Source organism: Sciurus vulgaris (genome assembly GCF_902686455.1).
Source record: "Sciurus vulgaris genome assembly, chromosome: 9".
NCBI classification, from domain to species: Eukaryota; Metazoa; Chordata; class Mammalia; order Rodentia; family Sciuridae; genus Sciurus; species Sciurus vulgaris.
This window is the reverse complement of record NC_136469.1, coordinates 65,765,927-65,783,491: the sequence shown is the minus strand read 5'-3', so window position 1 is coordinate 65,783,491 and position 17,565 is coordinate 65,765,927. Positions and strand designations below refer to the sequence as shown.

Sequence of the window (17,565 nt, the reverse complement as noted above, 5' to 3'; positions counted from 1 at the left end):
AGGTGAGGCAGAACATCATGGCAGAATTGTGTAGCAGACAGAAGCAGTTTAGAACATGATATGGCAGTCAGGAAGCAGAGAACTCCACTCACCAGGGACAAAATATATACCTCAAAGGCATGCTCCTAAAGACCCACCTTCTCCAGCCACACACCCTACCTGCCTATAGTTATCAACCAGTTAATCCATCTCAGTGGTTTAATCCACTGATTAGGTTATAACTCCTATAATCCAATCATCTCACTTTTGAAAATGCTTGCATTTCTTCACACATTCACTTTAGGGGGACACCGCAGATCTAAACCATAACAGAGGCAGGATGGGGATTCCTTGGAAGGAATGATGTTAAGAAACATTTTGCATATTACCGAAAGTGGTTATTGGGTAATCATTTTTTGTTTAAGACTAAATAAATCCAGAGATAAATCCACAGATGATAATCCTAATTTAATATTTGTCATTAATTTTTGGTTAGTTTATAAAGCAATCCAGTATTCTGCTTCAGTTTGGAAATGAAAATAATCGTGTGAAACATCTTCAAAAAAGTATGAGTAAATATAAAACATGATCAAGGACTCTGAATAGAGTTGCACTTATGTGCTATCTAGTAAATGCTAAGAGATGGTTCTCCAAATAGAAACTACTGCCCAAAGAATATAAAAAGAAGGGATGAGAAAAGAAGGAGGTGGGAGAAAAGCCTATCTCTAAATGAATAAAGAACATTTACAAAATAATTGAAATTTCTTTTGCAGTTTGAATGATAAGTTCTTTATACATATTCATTATGTTGTAAATGTTTCCTTTAATTCTTATTAATATAATTCAGGAACACAAAAGACTGGCAAAGCTGTGGATAACCTGTTAGCCAGTGCTAACAGAGTTGATCACTGGTGTTTCTCTAACAATGAGCAGACATTGGTGTTTCTCTAACGATGTGTTTCATCTTCACATCCTTGTTCCTCACAAATGGCTCTTCAAAGAGCCGGCAAACAAAATGCAACCAATCCCAGGGTAACTATCTATTTTTCCTGTTGCCCTTGGTTAAGGTTCTCACTCTGATTCATACCCACCCGCATCTCCACTGGAACCAGTGAGCAACTTCCCCTACAGGTGGCAGTCTCACACACAATTTGCCGACAACAGACAGGCAAGCCATGCCTGGGATCTCCCAGTGCTGCTCCCATTATTTTCTCCCAATATTTAGAGAACAGCTAGCAGAATCCCATTAGTTTGGACCTGAACTCTCCAGCACATTTATTCTGTGCAATATACACAGAACAGTCCCAACTTTGCAGCCTAGAATTCAACAGCATCCCGGTTCCTGCCCTCCCTGGTTTTTCAGACATCCTACTCCCTATACTCTCACAATGGTGACCTCTGGGCCCCTGTCCTTCAGGATCCAACTTGGCTTCCATCTCTTTTGGAAGCCTTCCAGGAGCAACCCAGCCTACGTAACCCTCTTCTTCAAAGCCAGTTGTCCACAGAATTCTCTAGTACTTAGTCATGGTCTCTTTTATCACATCCTATTGTAAGTATCTTGAAATGTAATTACATATTTTATTAGTATCTAACTTTGCAATTGTATTTTTGCCTTCTTTTTACTCATTACATAATTTTTCCACATTGTAACTTAGTACAAGGTGAGAGATTTATTCATTCTGATGAGAAACCAGACTGTGGTGACTAAGAAGCAAAACCTTTCATTGCTGTTTACTACTTCATGAACTTGGGCAAATTATTGATCCTTTCTTATCTTCACTCAGTTCCAATATGTATGAAATGGTGATGAGAATAATAGTTACCTATAGAGTAATTGTTAAATTTAATGAGACAACATATGAAAAGCATTTTGCACTAGGATGTAGTAACTCAATAAAAATGTTATTATTTGTTTACCGTTTTCACTCTCTTGAAAACAAAATGACTTATTCCTGATTTGCTTTTATTTATAAACCATTTACTGCATGAATAACTTTCTTCAATCTTTCCTGGTAATTAATGTCACCATAAAAATATTCTTCTAATATTCTAAGATTCCCTTTTCATTGCATCAGATGCATTTTTCCATGTTAAGATCATATAGAAGTATTTGTTTAGTTCATTTGCCATTAATTGGGAGTTTTGGGTATTTTTTTGAGTTATTTATTCTAGATATTAGTTCTCTGTCAGAAGAGTAACTTGCAAAGATTTTCTCCCATTGTGCAAGTTTTCTCTTCACATTCTTAATTGTTTCCTTTGCTGTCTGAAGCTTTTTAATTTGATGCCAAATTTTGAGTTTAGAGAACTCAAAAATTAACCACCAAAAATTAAAACAACCCAATTCATAAATGGGAACATGAATTAAATGGACACTTCTCAAAAGAAGAAATACAAATGGCCAAAAAATATGTGAAAAAATGTTCAACATCATTAATAATTAGGGAAATACTAATCAAAACTACCCTGAGATTCCATCTCCCTCCAGTTAGAATGTGAGACATCAAGAATACAAACAATAATAAATGCTGGTGAGGATGTAGAGAAAAAAGAACACTTTTGTACTGTTGGTGGCATTGTAAATTAGTACTGTGGAACCTCAATATGGAGGTCCCTCAAAAGACTAGGAATGGAACCCCCATAAAACCCACCAATACCACTCCTTGGTATTTATTCCAGAGAACCAAAGTCAGTGTACTATAGCAATCCATGCATAAATATTAATTAAAGTCGCCTTACTACAGTGATACATGCATACCCATGTTTATAGCAGCACAATCACAATAGCCAGACTATGGAACCAGCCTAGGTGTCCATCAGTGGATGGATGGATAAAGGAAATGTGGTATATATACACAATGGAGTTTTATTCAGCTAAAAATAAAAATAAAATTATGTCATTGTAAGAAAATGGATGGAACTTGAGAATATTATGTTAGGTGCAATAAGCCAAACTCAGAAGGTCAAGGGTTTTATGTTTTCTCTCAAGAGGAAGCTAGAGAGGAAAAAGAAAAGGAAAGGTATGAGGGCAGAGGAGAGACTCATGAAAACTGAAGGGAGATCAGTAAAGTAAAAAAAAAGGGACCAGCAGGAGGGAACAGGGAAGAGAAAGGAGAAATACTAGGGAATGATATTGGTCAAATTATATTGTTGTGTGCATGTACGAATATGTAACAATAAACCTCACCATTGTGTACAATTATAATGCACCAATAAAAAATATGAACAAAAAAGATCATACAGAATCAAAAAAAACTTTGAGATGTTAATTTACTTTTCAGATAATGATGTTGAGAACAACTACTTGTACCTCCCATTTATTGATCAACTATTATGTGCTAGATATTCTAATTTCATTAGTGATAACACTAATGTTCAAATTCTGCAAGGAAGTTGTTATGACATTTATTTTACAAGTGAGAAAACTGAAGTTCCAGGTGGTTAAATAAACTATTTATGTTAATTCTATATCTGTATGGCAGAACTGGGTTTGAAATGAGATCTATCTCCAGAACCTATGCCCTTCTTTCTAATTACCTTTTGCCTTGGGTTCATTATCTAGTTTGGTATTGAGCCATTCAGAGGTAAATGAGCCCTGGTAAATCTATAATTTCTGGAAATATTGCAGTTGTATGTGTTTAATGTAAAATAAGTTCTTTGTGGTCTACTACTAATAACATTTCTGTTACCCCACTTTGCCTGTGCTAGCAAATAAAGGCTACTTGATAAGGCCCAGTTGTTATATTAAGACTTTTTCCAGATACAAGTAAAAATGTCACTACATTGTTTTCTTTTGTAGTATTAGGTGGTACTCAGTACTTTGTTTACAAAGTATCTCTTTGACATGTCATTTATCTATTTCTGGTGAAGAAGTGATCTGTCTCATTCTTAGATATTAATTTCAGAGAGATTAGATTTAATATATCACATGGACATTTATGAGGCTGTTCTACATACAACATTATTGATTTAATATTGATCTTGTTTATAGCTGGTGTATTTAATTAAAAATATTATATCTGACTCAGTATTTAATGTGTTTGGTTTGACTTTTAGTCTTTTGGTTCCATATTCAAGGATCTGATTTGATAAGAAAAACACTGCTCTTGGATATGAAGAAAATTATCAGTAGACAGTGAACAGATGTGCCATTATGCAAAAATAATCACATTTTTAGAGCAGAAATCTAAAGAGAAAATATGTTTAAAAGAGATATGATGTTTTTGTTTAGGTAAACATTGTGTTCTCAGCTTCATTACATTAACTAAACTACAAACAATAGGCATAAAAGGATTCTCAAAATCAACAATTTTTTTAACAAATTGCATATGAATCCACTTTATCAAGCCTTTCCTTACATAGAAAGAACATTTCATGTATTTTTGGTAAACTATTAATTAAACATATTCTTATCTATGGTTTTCATATATTTGCATTTTGAAATCTGCAGCTCCAAAACATCATGATGAATGTGTTAAGATCTTTTAGTTGACAAGGGAGACAGAATGCAGGAGACTCACCAGCTTCTCTGAAGACACATTAGGAGTCAATAGATTTTAAGCTTACGTATAATATCGTTTTGCCTGGCTCACCAATAGAATGAATTTTCACTTGCTCACTGATTTCTGTTTCCTACAAGGAAACTTCCTGTAATTCCCGCACAGCCATCCCCATTGTTCATCCCCCTTATCAGGGCAGTCACCCCAGCGAATCTCCCTATCTCACAACCCAGAAATCCCAAGACATTCTTCATTGCCTATCCTTTTTGCCTCCCAAATTTGTTAGCTTGCCGGTTCAGCCATTTCTTTCTGCTTCTTTTGAATCCAAATATTTCTTTCTGCCTCAAAGAAAATTCTTGCATAGGTACTTATTTTACAGCCAGATTTTAGTCACTTAGTTCCTGCTCTATTCTACTCTCTGTGTTTTGCAACTGAATTTGATCAACTGAATTTCCATGTGCTTTTGCTACTTCCACTACAACAAGAGACAGCTCTGGAACACATATAAAGTGTTGCATTGCAGCTTTCTATTAGTTAGCCCTGGCTTAATGGACTGCAGCCTTTGTCCTTAATACTAGTAGGAAAGATTGACAAATACCGAGTTAACTGTTGAACAGACTGTGGGCTGTTCCATGCTCTGCACATGCTCTCATGCAAACTACAGGACTTCAGTCTGAGGGAGGGATAATCCATGGTGGAAACATACTCACCGAAATTACATGGTCAATAAGAGGGATGCTAGGCTTCATGTTGCAAATCCACACAGCAAAAGTTCTTGGATACCACACAGTGTTACCTACTGTTACAGCTTCCATTCCACATGCACTGTTTTGCAGCTTCAAGAAATGATTTATCTTCTCTCCCCCCATAGCTCATGATGTCTTTCTCTGTATATTCTTTCCTCCCCTCCCCTACTCCTTCCTTTTCCCCTTCCTTCCCTCACTCTCTCTTTCTTTTATTATTTAGTGTACTCAGCTAAACACAGATTTTTTTTAAATCACAGTCTCAAGAGGTTTATAATTGGTCTCTTGCTGATAGAACAATAATAAAAACATTTTCCTCTCTTAAGTTGCTGCTTTTTTGTCTCTTTTCCACCAAACTTTCAATTAATCTTGTACATTCTCTAAGATCTAACCTAATCTTAGGCAGCTTTGCCTTCTGGGAAAAATTATAATAATTGTTTACATTTTCATTTTAATATGTTTCATATATAGGCATTTTTGCTTCTACCAAAATACATTCTCCTCAAAGGCAGGGTGATATGCATGTCTAGACTCAAACTGAATCTGTCTTTTGTCTCTGTCTTCATCCTCTTCAATAACCGTCTGTTTCTGTTTATATGTTTTATTAAGACAAAATCATGCAGATGTGTGTGTACATGTGTAGAAAAGAGATTTAGCAAAAATTGGATGAAATATAACTTGATAGTAAATATATATTTGGTTTTATTTTTATTTCCTCAAGGCATAGAACAATACCCATTTTAATTTGTCATTAAATCATTCGACCCTTTATGATAATATTCATTTCAATTTCTCAATAATTACATATAAATCTGGACTATAAAAATCAGTATAGGAGCATAATCATTGCTACAAAATACTACTCCCAACTCAGTTCTGGGATTTTCAAGCCCAGGGAATGATGCTGTCTCCCTTCATTTCTAGCCTAACGCCCTATGGAGTACTGGTGCACAGTCCATACCCAACTAATGCTTTTGGATGGAGCTGAATGTGAATCACCTGCAGCACTCTGGGTTTTGATTGAGCATCTAATTCAGTAAAGAACTCAACAGAAGCAGATCTGAAGATGAGAAAAGTATTAAACACTGTCATTAATGGGCACTTATGAGCATAAGTAGGGTTAAAAGTATTTCACCTAAAATGTAGAGTTGGACCAGCCACTTCAGGTATACTTCAGGTAAATAGATTACAAGTAAATTGCAGTCAATTCTCTAAGTGAAAAAAGCTTTTAGGTGATTACATAAAGTCTCATGAAAACAATTTTATCATCATTGAAACTCCATGTAATTTTACCCTAAGTAAATTTCACTTTCAAATGTATCACCCAAGTTTGAGGTAAAATATTCTTAAAACTATGACTTCCATTTGCTTCCATCAACCTACCAGAAAACAACGTGATTATATACATATGAAACAAAAGTTATGCTGTAATTCCAGTATTGACTGAGTATCTTGTTTCAAACTAACCCTCTCACAGAAGCAGGCAGTAAGTGGAGAGGAGTGACCCTTGAAAGAAGGGAATTGTACAAGGAAAACACATTTATATGGCTTTTCCCCTGCGTACACTTCCAAGCCCATGCACAGCTCAAAGCAGCCAGAACTCAAGAAGAAAGTTGCAATTTTATTGGTTTGCTGTACCAAAGGATGGAGTGTGGGCTGCCAAAATATCTGAAAATTAAGGAAGAATCCCTAAAAGAACAGAGCTACCACAGGAAGAAACTCAATATCTGCATTCAAACTGCCCTCGAATGTTTGGATGGTCCTAAACAGTGTAAGCACAGGGAGAAGCCAAGAACACACTGGAAAGTTACATCTGGAAAGCCAAAGATTTAAGCATAACTTAGCTGCCATATGCCACAAGCAGACAAAATTTGGGATTTGGATCCTGCCAAGTTAAGAGGTCTAGATAAAACATACTGAATATTAAATTAAAATTGGAAAAGGAGCTTATAGAACAAAAATGATGTCTCAGTAGAAATAGTTTCCTTAAACAAAGAGCCAACTTGATACATTAGATTTTTCCAAAATTAAAAAAAAATTGTTCTTGTCAAAGACACTATTAAGAAAATTAAAAGCAAGTCACACAATGGGAGAAAATATTTGATATACATACATATATCTTACAAAGAGTTTGCATCTCAATATATAAAGAACTCCTCAAATCAATAATAAAAAGACAAATGATGCAATGAAGATAAGCCAAAGGCTTGTACAGTCATTTCATAAAAGATATACAAACTTCCAATAAGCACAAAATGGGTTTAATTAGCATCATATTACCAGCACTGGTCATCAAAAAAATATTACTTAAAACCACAGTGATTTATATGTTACTTCTATAATAGTTACAATTAAAAAGTTATTTTTGTATCAATAAAAATGTTACATATGGTTATACTTGTGCCTTGGGATGGATTTGGATTGAATATAGCATGATTTATAGTTTGAATTGGATTGGATGAGTATGATGTTTTCAATGAATGATAGCATAGTCAGATGATAAGAATTGAAAACAACATATAGCTACAGTAGGAAGTTCCTAACAGCCCTCTCACACTTCATACTGTATCCTACCATAAACACCTGGGCATCCTCCAACATGCCCTGTTTTCGTACCTTGTTCATCACCTTCTTCTTTCTTCATTCCTTTCTCTTTTTATAAATTTAGAACTGCTGCAGTCACTAAGGACAATTTTTAGCTAAGCTTTCTTATAACAGCAATCCCAAGTGCTGAGGTATTTTTGTAATGCTGGTATTTTCCAAAAGTTCATCTATGACAAAGGCTAGTTATTTTATCTACACAAGATTACACTGACCAAGAAGTGGTTAGTTGCTGTATTTTCCAGGCTTCAGTCATCATCAAATTTCTAAAATATTTCTTCTGATATGTTTATGGGGATTTGTTCCATAGAATTTTGAACCAAAATTTCTACTGTTTCTTTGTTCTCCGGTGTGTAGACCTTGATAATGATAGAGAATATTTTTCATCAAGTCACTTTACATAATTTAATACAAATTGATGCAATACTAACTTCTTTATAAAAAAAAAAAAAACTCCCATCCTTTTTTGGTTAACCATATTTTTATGAATAATGGTGTTATGTTACATCTTTATTTTCTCATTGCTGGACCGAGAAGTTGGTGTTATACTGAATTGTGACAACTGATCACCATATAAATTCCTTTTTAATGCTCTTGTGTAATGTGTAATAGACTGTGAACTATCATCTTGAAATGTCATCATGTTTCCAAAACATGACAAAGTAATAATGTGGAAAAGCTGAATTTAGTCATTTAAAATCTACCATGCGCAGTGAGTGATATCATTTTCTCCAAATCCTAACCTAAGAGTTCGTTTACTCATTTTCCACTTCATTTTATAAGAAAATCTTTCCATTTTGTGTTTTAAAGAGGATTGGGTGTTACACAGCCACCTCTTTTTCAGTATTGAGCAATAGTAAAATGCTGTTTTTCCCTTAATCTCCTGTAAATGCTTTTTTCCAAAGCAGTTAATTCAGTTAAATAGAGAACTGCACAGGGAAAACTCACATTTATATGACTTTTCCCTAGAGCTCACTTCCAAGTCTATGCACAGATCAAGGCAGCCAGAACTCAAGAACAAAGTTGCAGTTTTATTGACTTGCGGTGCCATGGGATGGAGTATGGGCCTCCAAAACATCTGAAAAAATGAGGAAGAATTAAAAGTCAGGTATAATAGAGCCTGCTAAAGTGGTCACAGAGTACACAGAAGGTACAACAGGATCGTGTAAGAGGGACATTAACCAAAGCCTCATATCAAGGAAAGCTTCCAGGATTAAGTTATATCTAAGTTCTTAGTAGAAATTTTGATCAGAAGCAAAGAACTGGGAGAAGAAGGTGAACAGGAAAACATTTCCAGCAAAGAAAAGAAAAGGAATATCTAAGAACTGGGGGCAGAAACCAAGACAACCATTTAAGGAATTGTGAGAAATAGGAATAAATACTGGTAATATAGAACGTGAACCGCATTATAAATAAAATTGACTTTCTCTTATAGAATTTAAAGCATATAACTTATTTTAGGACTTAGTTTATTTTATAGTGTAATTTTCAAAATTAACTTTTACTTAATGTTGTATCAGAATGTGTACACACATGCCAACTGATAGAGTGGTTGGAAAGAGTAATTATAGATGAACAAATGACAAGACCTGGCAAGGTTAGCCTAAATTTTCATTCATGTTTGTTTTTCCAAGCCTCTGCCATTATCATACGTCCAGCATGGGCAAGGACGTATGCCACTAGCATACGTCCAGCATGGGCAAGGTAAAGGGTTCCTGTCAGAGGGATGGGCTGGCTACAAAATAAAAGCTATAAAATTTATTTATCAGAAATAAACACAGAAGGCAAAATTATCTTAAAAGCAGGGGTGTGACAGATTGAGCCATCCAGAAGGGTCTGGCTCTAACAAAGGAAGGAGCTGGTGCTTGCTTTATTTATAGCAGTACAGATCAGAGGATCGGGAGGTATAAGGTTTCAGTGTGGGAGGAGTCCTATTTCAGCACTTGCTTTTTGGTGTGGCAGAAGTCTTGCTGTAAGTAGATTGGTTGGCGTTTGGCAAGCTGCACCCATCTCAGGGAGGCTGTGCTTAAAACTTGAGTGGTGAGCAGGTCAGGGTGCCGGCCTGAAGTGGGCAATCTCACACCAGGGGTTTTCCACCTGGGAGTTCCCAAGACAGCCACTTGCCTGCTTATGGCTCCAACATTGCTCAGTTCACACATGGTTCATAAGTGGCTCTCAGCAATTTGTATTAACATATTGTTTTATTTTAAGTTAAATGTACATTGATGGCCTTCCCAGCCTAGAAATTAGTTACTGAAGGAAAGCAATTAGTGGTATATTATTATAAATAACCTAGTACCTAGAAATTCATAAATCAATGCACTACTCAAAAACTGTTATTTTACTATATATGTTAATTATGCCATTTAAAAATTCTAAACCTATTGCAAAATTTTTTTTTTATTTATTAGTAGCTATATACCTAAAAATTGTGAATTTGGCTCAAATGACTCAAAAATTTTTTAATCACCTGTTTAGATGCATATATAATTTTCATAAATGCATAGCTATAACTACCTTTGCCATTTAGGGCATTTTATTTTTATTTCTCTGCTTGGTTTGCTCCCATTTTTCTCTTCTTCCTTATCTCCAGTCATATCAACTCTAAAAAGGTAACCAATGGGATACATTGCATTATTCCATTTTTTCTCTAAGTATTTCTAATAATATAATAACATGCATACATATAAACCCACATATTTATATACATATGGTCATTTATTGTTGCTTTTAAACATAGGATTATATTGTAAACAAGTCTGTCTTGTTTTTCTCAACTCCAAGCACATCACAGAAATCCTTCAATGGCACCTGACATAATTATAATAGACCACTTTTCAAGTTTCTGTGTTTCATGGCAGGAGTGCATCATCTTTCTATGATTGATGGTCATCACCACTATTCCAATTTGGTGTCACAATAAACAATGACAAACTGGGTATCTTTGTACATTGATTTGAATTTTTTATTTCTCCGGTATACCATTCTGGGGGTGGAATTGCTGGGCCAAAGGACACCTATATTTTTTAATTTGCACAGGTATAACTTTTGAAATGAAATAAACCTTTTCTGATTTCTACTAGTAATGTGTAAGAATATACTTAATTATACCAGCAATGGATGTTAAATGTTATCAGACCAATAGATACAAAGCAGTTGCCCACTGGCCTTTTTCTTTATACTCATGAATGAGTTTGGGCATTTTGTGTATGGTGGTTGGACATGCCTGTTTGTTCCACTTTGTATTGCCTCTTCAGATGCTTTACTTATTTTTCTTTTGTATCTTCTTTTTTTAGAGACATGCCTATGTTTATAAATATGCACTTTTTATACCTGTGTTTTAATTTTTCCTCAAATTTATTTCTCTTCTGTTGACTCTGTAAATAGTATCTTTTGTAATACACATTTATTTTTAAATATTTTCATTTTATTTATTTATGATGCCAGGAATTAAACCCAGGGTTGCTTAACCACTGAGACACATCCCCAGCTCTCTTTATTTTTTAAGACAGAGTCTCACTAAGTTGCTTAGGGCCTTGCTAAGTTGCTGAGGCTGGCCTCAAACTTGTGATCCTACTGCCTCAGCCTCCTGAGTTGCTGGGATTACAGGTATGTGCCATAGCACCCAGCCAAAATGTTTTGTTTTTATAAAGTCTAACCTTCCATGTGTATTTTCTAGCTAAAAAATCCTTCCCAGGCTTCTCTAAAATTGTGAGAGTCAGTCTTATCTCCTCTTCCACCATCCCCGATTCCAAATTATTTTCTATATATCATGCAATAGATTGTGTGGCTTATTTACCTTCTTAATCCAGTTATTTGTGTCCTTTCTTTTTAATAGGTAACACAGTCAGTTAACCTTCTCTTTTGGTAATGTCTAGGTCGTGCTGACATTGGTATTATTCTCATTTTCATTATCTGAATTCTTAGGAAAAAATGATCACAGTATTCACAATGTTAAACATTAAATTAACATCACTTCAGTACCAAGGAAATACTCAATCCACAAGCCAAGGACTATTCACACTCAAGATTACAATGCACTTAAGCTGCATGTCCCAACACTCAGAGGTATGCAACAACAGATGATTCATTACTATAAACAGCAAATCACAGTTGCCAACATCAGCAGACAGGGAAAAATATTGACAGCAACTGTGGAAGGCACATAATCCATGCCATGTCCATCTGCTACAAAAATGGTTGCTTTAAGCCACCAGTATGTATGGTATGTATGGGTTTTGCATTCCCCACCAACCTTCTGCACCTGCTGCCTGGACTTTCTTCCTCTCCAGAAGGTTTCTCATGGAATGGGGTTTCAGTACTACCATGACTTGGGCATCCCAGGGGAACCAGAAGTTCTTCCATTTGAGCTTGCATTTATAAACATTCTCTCTTCATCTGTTCAATTTTGGGGTTGAGAATTTAGGGTTACTTTGTAGCCTCATAGACCTTTTGGGACTCACTTGAATCTGATTAAGTGCTTTTTAAATTTTTCTGTTAAATTTGTAATCTTCCCATTACCATAGTGCCATTTCCCGAAAATGTGTTCACTTGTTCTAACTTATTTTTCTCTCTCTCTGACGGGGGTGCTCACTACGAGATGGTTTTTTTTTTTTTTTTTTTTTTTTTTGTCAGCTCATGAGGACTTGTATCTGGTTGTTAAATTACAACCAGGAATGACAATCTTACGAACCATAGAAGGTAAAATGTCCTTTCTCACTATGGGTCAAAACAAATTCCTCTCCTAAGATATGCAGAAGTTGTGGATTCTCCAGTCTTCTGATCTGTGCCAGGTTCACAGACTGGGAGGACTTCTACCCTTCAACCAACCTCTTGGCCATCGGAAGGCAATAGAACACATACATTTGAGGGGACAAATATCTAAAAAAGGAATTCAGGAGGACTTGCAAATGTAGTTTCTTTCCTTGCCTTCACTGCTGTTTCCCCTTGTTTTGTTACACAGCCTAAAGGAGAGTTGATAGTTCTCTTCCAACACATTCTTACCTTGGACTCCAGCCTTGCCAGCTTCTCTTCCAGACCCTCAGAGCCACTTTTTCAAGAGAAGGTTATCAGTGAAATGGAAGGAAACTGTTCAGTATTCTAAATTCCCAGAATGTTTTTAAAAACTTTAAAAATATGGGCAAGAGATAAATATACAGGCATTCATACCTCCTTTTTTTTCTAAGTTAAACAACAGTATTTTTCAAAAAAATTGACATTGATTTATTTTAAACATATTCTTATCTCCTTTATGAGTATTTGTGCCCTTTGATAACTATCTCAGGGCACGAGTTTGAATTTCAATATAGAATATATAGGCAGCAGTAAACAAAACCATCTATATTTTTAAAGTCAATCTAAATTACTTAAATTTGGACTTGATCATGATTTATTGTGCTGCATAAGTTCAGAAGAATAGATGAAGGCTGCTAAATTATTCATTTGCCTGAAGTGGGAAGAGGTTACCACCTAGAACCATATGTCATAAATATTAAAACTATCTCATCTTAAGGACTTACATGGGCAATGAATTATAAGGACCACTATAGATTGATTCTAGGTTAATCATCACTTTATCCCCCATTGACATTAGTTAAAACTATAAAGAAGTTAGCAGCTTAGCATACAAGGTTTGAATTTATTTCTCTCACAAATATTCTCAGACCTTTTAACTTTAATTCGGTGAGCAAAAATAATAGATTTACAACCTCCAGACTTTGTGTTAATTTTTTAAAAATCTGCTTTGGTTTCAATCTTGAGAATCAGGAATGTTTTGATAGCAATGGTCACAGAATCAATAAGCCTCAGGGGTCCACAGTCATAGAAAACAAATATTCATTCATTCCTGTGGCTTCAGCAAGTAGCAACCTGTCCTTTTATAAGTTCAATTCTTTTTTCTTAATGGTGCAATCATAGCACTACAGAAGACACATTCTTTTTTAGGGCTCTTGCCACATATTGTATTGTATTGTGTTTATTTACATAAACATTATTTCTCATACCAGATGGGCTATGCCTTAAAGGCATAGTCTACTATCTCACATGTTTTTGCATTCATACACACAGTGTCTCACAGGAATTCATCTTTAATGTAGTAAAAAGAGAATAAGGGATGGATGGTCTTGAACTGAAGTTCCAAATCTACCACTAATGATTGGTATGACTTAATGCAAGTTAGCTTATCTCTTCTGTGAAGTAGATATCATAATATCAGCTGCCTCACAGAGTTGCAATGAACAAAGAAATTCATGTGAAAGAGGCTTTTTGAAAAATTTTTAAAAGTTTCACAAAAATATTATCATAAGGAAGAACTTCAGGAGATATAGTATATTCCTTTTTCAATGGTGGAAAATCTCATACTTTGGATTTAAATGTCATCGTTTCACTGATTTTTTTTTTTTTATAAAAAAGAGACACTCCTGTTTCTCTCCGTATATTTAGATTTTGAAGTGAGCTTTTAAGGAATTTATTAAATTAAAAATTCCTGTGAGAAAGAATGTGGGCTTTTCAATTCAGATCAAAATTGATGGGATAGTAGATAGCGATAACTCTGTGGCATGGGCTTCTGCAGTTATTATGGGAGGCTGCTGTCTAGTAAATTTTCTTTTAAAAGTGCTTTTGATGCTAACTTGTGGTGGAGATGTTGGAACAGGGGCACACAGGACAAGAGCAGTCCACAGAGGAAGTGAAATATGTCATAGTCCATAACATAACGAAGAACACAGGTGCAGGTTTTGAAAATACATTTACCCATCCTTCACTTTACTTGGCAAGAAATGCAAATATTTGAGAGAATAACGTTGAATGTTTACAGTTCTTCACCTGACAGATGGAATATTGAAAAAAAAGAAAAACTCTTAGGTTAGAAGAAAAATGTGCATGAACAAGAAATCTCTTTTAAAGAGTATCTGTGTTTAATCAGTTACACAGTATAGATATGGAACTTAAATATTTGGGGATTTATTGTACAACTATTTCAGTTAACAGAATATTTGAGCAGACTATCCTAATTCCCCTCAATGAAAAATAATTTCCCATTTCTTCAAAACTACTTTAAACAGAAACTGTTCTTATGACACCAAAATATGTTTGTACTATAGTAGTTTAGTACTGGACATATCTCTACTCCCAAGTTATAAACAGCTTGAGGAATGGGGCCCAAGTCTTGCCTTCATATTTCTTATTTATTTACCTTTAAGATCTTAGAAGAATAAATATTATTAGTAAAATTAAAAGAAAATCTAGAAAATAATTTAGAATTGAACAAAACCTAGTTCCCTGTGTTTTCTCAGAAATGAAAAATTTATCACAGACTATTTGCATCTCAACAATTCTGAGGACACAGGTGCTGAGCATCAATAGCTACTGCTGTCCAATCTCCACAGCACCTTAGCATCTCCACCTTGGGGTTCAGAGATGGATAACATCGGAGGCAGATGTCACTTTGGATTTTTTTTTCTTCACAATGGGATTTGGAATGTGTTGACATAAAGCACCCAAATACACTTTTGGCCTCTGTTTAGCCTAGTATGAAGCACTCTGATAGTATAGAATCCACTGGTAAATAATTTAGTGACATCCAATTCAGCTGCCTATCCAAACATGACCTCAAGAATAAGGGCTAGTTGAAAATTTTTGAGAAATATACATCACCTAGTCAGATGGATTGAAAATTTCCTAGACTAACCCTTCAATTATTATTCTCTTGAAAAGTGACTTTAGACTTTGCTGATGAATATATTCTAGATGGTTTTAATTTGATGATTAAAAATCATCCACAGGACAGTGATTGCATGTTTTAGCTGATAAAAAAGTCCAGGGGCACTTTTAAAAGCTAAAATACTTTGGGTTACTAGGTAACATTTCATTGGCATTGCTATAGGCTATAATCATACTGTGTTTTAATGCTCCTCTTTTAGAAAATTCATTTGTAATGCTTTGTAACATTAAATTGCTAGAAACAACATATATAATGGCAATGAAAATGTTACCATACATTTAAATAGAACTCCACAGTTCACAAAGCAGTAACAATAATGCTAGAATGCTTTCTAACAGCAAAGTAATAAGTCCCCAACTGGGGAAGTCCCTGGAGGATTATAAAGAAGCTGCAAGAAGTTCCAGGAGGCCAGAGTGGTGGTTGGAAACAGAAGAGAATTGCAAAAATCAAAGTAGGTTGCTAGAGGAAATTTCAAGGTCACTACTCTCTCTCTCTATTGCTGTCGATTTAGACCTAGGAAGCTTAAAAGCATATCTGAAAGTTGTGTCTAGTGCAAAGGGTACAAAGGATCAGACAAAAGAAGAAGGTTATTTTGTGCCTATGAGCAATCAGTGCAAAGAAAACCTAACCAAGTATTTCCTGTCTCTCCCACCATCCATACTCCAGGAATCTCTCAGTGCTTGTAATTTTATTGTCTCGTGTATAAAATTGTTCCTCATTATATTACTCACTTTTTATCACCTGCATCAATAGTATTCAAAGAGTGGTATGCACAAACTGTCAAGATGGTTAAAATGAAAATTCTCAGATTTTAAACATCAAACATTCAATTCTGTAAGTTGGTGACTGGACCTAGAACCTCTATTTCTAATACGAGACTCCCCAGGTAATTGTAAGGGTAGTGGCCTTGACATGATATTTTGAGAAGTACTGAACTGTGGTACCTGACACAGTTCCTAAACCAGCACACACTCCATGAATCATACTGGCATTGATGCTTTCTTCAGTAGAAGAACTTCAATCTGTTTTAAGTTCCTCAGAGTCTGGTTGGTGTCCACCTTCAACAAAAGATGACACATATCCACTGAGCACAGGTAACTGGTCTAAGGGTTTTAGGCCATTCCTTATTTCATGCAAAAACCTTTATTGAGAAAGCAAACATATTAAAAAGACAGCAGTTTAATATCAACTATTTCTTTTATATTTTCTTCCTTTACTTTCTGTTTAGATATCCCATTCTTTTTCTAGTATCAGAAAATACAATCCTACATGTTCTTCTAGTTTCACTTTTTTTATTTTTTAACCTGGGTTCATTTATTCATTGTATTTAACTCATTACACTACAGAAATTTGTTTTGTGTAACATGATATAGTACTTTAATATTGACCTTTTTGAAATAACCCACTCTCTTGGTCTCATTTTTTGTTTTTCATACTTGTCACATCAATTTGAATTTTGGTCTTTGTAAATTAGTTCTTATATGGCATTTATATATTTTTATAAAAGTATGCTTTTTTCTGTTTTATTTATTTTTTTATTCTCAAACAAGTTCTGTGCTATTTTAGGATTTATAATATGTCTACTTAGTATTCTATGTCTCCAATTATTATTTTTCATAATTGCTATTATCATCCATTTTCTTCTAATTAAATTTCCAAAGATCCTAATAAGTTCTAAAATGTCCTTTAGGTTTTATCTAGTATTACATTGTTTCAAGTAATCTGAGGAAAACTGACATTTATATTGTAAATTGTATAGCCACACTTTTATCCAGAAGTGAATCAAGTCTTCTGTCAGGTGTTGAAGCATTTTCAATATAGTTCATGCTCATTGATCATTAAATTTTTCACCAGGTATTTTCTTTATGTAAATAAGTATTTTTCTCAAATTAGCTATAATCTTTTATTGATGAATTAATAGAGCAGCAAACAATTAATATATATACATTTATAACCAATTTATGTATTGATATCTCAGGCTCTTTCAAATATTTGTTCAGTCAATTTTTATAGGCTTCTTAAATAT

General features: G+C 34.6%; 1 protein-coding gene across 5 annotated transcripts in view; it reads left to right on the top strand.

Moving 5' to 3' along the window:
* GRID2 (glutamate ionotropic receptor delta type subunit 2) overlaps window positions 1-17,565 on the top strand; it is a 1,449,748-nt gene that overhangs the window by 1,279,308 nt on the left and 152,875 nt on the right. The window lies entirely within an intron of this gene.